At 40.0% G+C, this 4391-nt stretch overlaps 1 pseudogene; it reads right to left on the bottom strand.

The window, feature by feature from the left end:
* Positions 1-823: 823 nt before the first annotated feature.
* Positions 824-960, bottom strand: LOC145264035 (U2 spliceosomal RNA; annotated as a pseudogene).
* Between the last annotated feature and the right edge of the window lie 3431 nt (positions 961-4391).

Below are 4391 nucleotides of genomic sequence, written 5' to 3'. Positions count from 1 at the left end.
AATTGCATTTTATTTTTTGCTGTTGATTTTTTTTCGATTGGGCATAATACTATTCCATTTAAGACGTATTATTATGTACACATGTTATACAGAAATATTAAGTTTTCTTTCGTGTTGGGCGTATTGTATAGATTCTACTTAAAAAAATCTAAATCTAAATAAAAGCGCCGCTGATCACCTCCTACTGGTAATTTATACAATTATTTTTGAAAGAAAATACATAACATTTTCTGATAACATCAAAATAGAGACGCGTATCCGGCAAATACCTAGTATTATAAATATTAAACGAGACATTCTCTTAGCAATCAAACAAACTTAGGTGGAACATTTAGTTCTGAAAATAGACAGTAATTAGCTTGGTTCGCGCTCACTTTTTAATCTCTCTCCCTTCCTACTTCTATCTTTCTTTTAGAGGTGTCGGCCTATGATCACAAAGAAGATCTATATAATCCTTTACAAAAAAAGTAAACATGAATTTATTTGTTTATTTCGTTGGGACTCAGACATATACTGTTCTCTGTGTAATATGCCTTTTAAATAACAAGGCCGATAACCATTAGTCGCGTGCTCTCGAGTAATGAATAAATTCGTGAATGTAAGCTTGACATGAAATTCTTAAAGATAAACTAAAATGACCGAAAAATTGGCTGAAATTACTTAAATAAATAAAAAGTAAATGACTTAGACTGACTTTAATAAACTTAAGGATGAACTGAATGACCTTAAGAATGACTTGAATGCTTAAAAAATAACTGAAATCCTTTAAAAAATGAATTATCTGGAGAATGGCTTGAATGACACCGAGACTGACTTGTTGTAAAGTAGTTGATCATTTTACATTAAATTAATACAGAAAAGTGATTCCCCACTTTATATCACAAAGTTACAAACATAAGTACAGCATGTAGTAAGAACATATACTACACTTTGATCTTGGCCAAACGGCCTAGAAAAGAGTATTTATTTGCTCCCCCACCGAGCAAATTAGGCACAAGGCCGATTTTAATGCGAGGAGTGAAGGGCAAATGGGGGCCAGCTCCCCGGGGAGTAGGGGAACTGAATAGTGACAATTGGTATGAAGGGTTGCTCCTACATTGACCAAGGTCTTATATGTGGGAGTGCCCCAACAGATGGTCTTTGCTGGCAGTATCTATTCCGGCAGATACTACACTTTCAGATATTAAATCCTTTATTCATGTTAAAACTACATTGAAAATCAACAACGAACAGAAAACTTAGGCACATGGCCAACTCAAAAGGGGGACTGTGGGGGTCTTTGGTCATCCTTGTCACTCCAGAACTAAACAAAATCCAAAGTTTTTCGTAGCTAGTATCTTCTTTCACCATAATACCGTATTCACCCTTTCATAATGCGAGACGTCCTACTTAACTCCCAATTTTTAAAACATTTTTATTTGACCTGTAAAAACAAAAAAAGATAGCAATAAAAATGGTACAATAATTCATTTGTGTCGAGGGCGGGGGGGGGAAACAAAAAAACAAGGTGATTAGTAGGACCCTCCGAACCCCGTCTAGTTGATTGACTGCTCGTTCCACTAGGTTTATAAAATGGACCTCGCTTCTGCGTGTCAGTCTCTAAGTAAGCATGCCCTCTAGATGAGGGTGAATGGAGAAAAGAAAAGTTTGTGGGTAAGGAATGGGTGTTAGTTTGTATTTCTTTCTCTCCAAGATCGGTGAAATTTAGAGGAGGGGGTCAAAACAAAAATTGCAAGAAGGAGAGGGTGAGGATCTTGGAGACGTCCTAATCGGGGAGGGATGTAACACACACGCAGCTAGATGAGAGGCTACTTGTTTAATTTTACTTTACGGAACTGCGCGCTCCACACCTAGGTGGGGAACACGTATTCAAATTGGGCTCCTCTTCGTACACACAGACTTGCTACATGTATCCATCTTCTGTCAAATGCCGCACGATGCAGCCTTCTTCTATCACATCTGATCTTCACCCGTAATGGTGTTTAAAGAAAGCGATCAGATCCTGATCAGAAAAAAGCAACACACCCCGGGGTGCCATGTTTGATCTTCTTGAAGGTGGTGGCTCAGGAAGGCCAGCCTCTCAGCGTGTTGATGACACTTCAAGTCTTGCATTCCCAATCCTCCCTCACACGGACGTTGGAAGCAGACCTGTCTGTTCACCAAGTGTCTTCCTCTGTTCCAAAGGAGGGAGGACAAGAGTTCGACAAGAGCTTTTAGGTCTTGTGCAGGCAGGGGAAATATGCCCACTCGGTAAAGGATGAGAGGGAAGACGTATGTAGCGCACACCTCAGCTCTACTCTTTAAGGAAAGTTTCTTAGGAAGCCATGAATTGACCGCAGCCTCCACCTTGACCGTACCTCCGACCAATTCTTATCAAGCTGGAGACCAGGTCAGAACCGCACGCCAACGATCCGAACCGGGCAATCCGTCCAGCTGAAGTGCGCCGGGAGGTGTGCCTTACCACTCCAGGCGCCCAACCGCAGTCCGACAGACTTACTGCGGTTTATCTTGGCCCCCGTGATTCTTTCATACTGTACAAGTGCCTCCGACACGATCACGATGTCTCTGAAGCTCGACACGAAGACCGTGACATCATCGGCAAACGCGGATACCTTGGCAGCTGAGCCGCTAGCCAGAGCGATTCCGCGCAGGGCCGAATTTTACCCCCCCACGTCTCAGTTAGCGGAGCAGAGGCTCCAAGGCCAGGAAGTAAAGCAGGGGCGACAGCGGACAACCCTGACGAATCGACCGAGAGATAACAAAGGGCTTTGAGTCCTGCCCATTGACTTGCACGACAGCCGTGGGTTGTCGATATATCACAGAGATCCACTTGCAGAAGTCCGGTTTAAAACGGGCGGCGTCCAAGACAGATGCCAGGAAACGACGTCGATAACAACCTGCAGCCGATTCGACAGGATCTTGACTAAAATCTTCAACTCTGTATTTAGCAGTGCCTTTTTAATCAATTCTCTTAACTGATATCGGAAATCTTGTATCTCCAGAAGGGAGGTGTTTAACTTCCAGTACCCCGCTAACTTAGGCCTATTTCTTAGCTTCAGCCGGGCCATAACTAGTTTATGGTCCGTCTGGCCTAGCTAAGTGAACGTGGGACAGGATTGAGATTTTTTTCACTCTTACCTGTTTTCAGACGTTTTCTGACACGCACCAACTAAAATGTATGATAAACAAACATCTCGCTGCACGCGCTTCCATTTTTCATGCCACTTTATGAATGGAACGTAATTCAGAACATCTCTTTGCATTTCAGTGGGAGTTTAGTTCTGAGTGATTCGTTTTAAAAAAATGTTAGTAAACGAAAATTCAGTTTGGAATATAAAACTGGTTATCTCATTGTTATATGAATGATGGTATTGCAGTGTTACTACTTCATAGTCGTATATATATAGAGTCGCCTAGAATCGTAAAAGTTATATTGTCATTGCCATTTATTTCACTGTTTTATAACAATATTTATCTAGTTCCCGTCTACTGATCTTGCGTTTTCATATTTATTGAACTCACAATACTAAAACCTTCTTGTTTGTCATCTATCGTTATTACGATTTTAGCATTGCTTTCATCCGTGTATATGAAAAACGGCAATGCCGTAGCGCTAACCTTTTATTTCTTCATTTTATATTATTCCCATGTAAATATTAATTCTATATTTTGTCAGAATAAATATGCTGATCCTTCAGATTACTGTTAAAACAAATGTTCGGAAAATTTATTGTGACTGATAATATCGTGGAGTGTTGTTTTTTTATTTAAGTTATTTCTTTCCTTTATAGTTGGTTCTATTGTCTAGAGATATATGATTAAAAACAAAGAATTTCATGATAATAGTTTCGTATAAAGCAAGCAGAATTGTATGATATATTTTTCACAACTATGCTCCTATTATAAAAAAGACACGGATATTTTACGAAATATGATTCTTTCTTTCATTTTGCTATGATAGTTTTTAAATATCTAACAGTGATTTAATGATGTAAATAACGACATTATAGCATATAACTTTGTAATATATATATATATATATATATATATATATATATAAACTTAAATCATTCGTTGACATCTATGCTGAATACACGACCATCTACGGCAACACATCAAAGGCTGTAAATGACAAAGTTCTCTCTGATTCTCTCTCCTCTGATCTCGAGCGCGTGGTTCAGTGGGGGGAAGATGTGGCTGGTTACCTTTAATGCATCCAAAACCAAACTCCTATCCTTACATCATCAACGCTCTGATCCCCAGCTGGCATCAATTGTGATGGATGGCGCTCGTCTGGGTGAGGCCCCGTGTTTTGACAAGCTTCTGGGTTTGAGCTTTACTCCTGATCTGAAATGGAACACGTACATCAAGTCTGTTGCCAAGGTCGCTGG

Source organism: Euprymna scolopes, chromosome 39 (genome assembly GCF_053919585.1).
Source record: "Euprymna scolopes isolate OS-2025 chromosome 39, ASM5391958v1, whole genome shotgun sequence".
Lineage (NCBI taxonomy): Eukaryota > Metazoa > Mollusca > Cephalopoda > Sepiida > Sepiolidae > Euprymna > Euprymna scolopes.
This window is presented reverse-complemented; position numbering and strand designations above follow the sequence as displayed.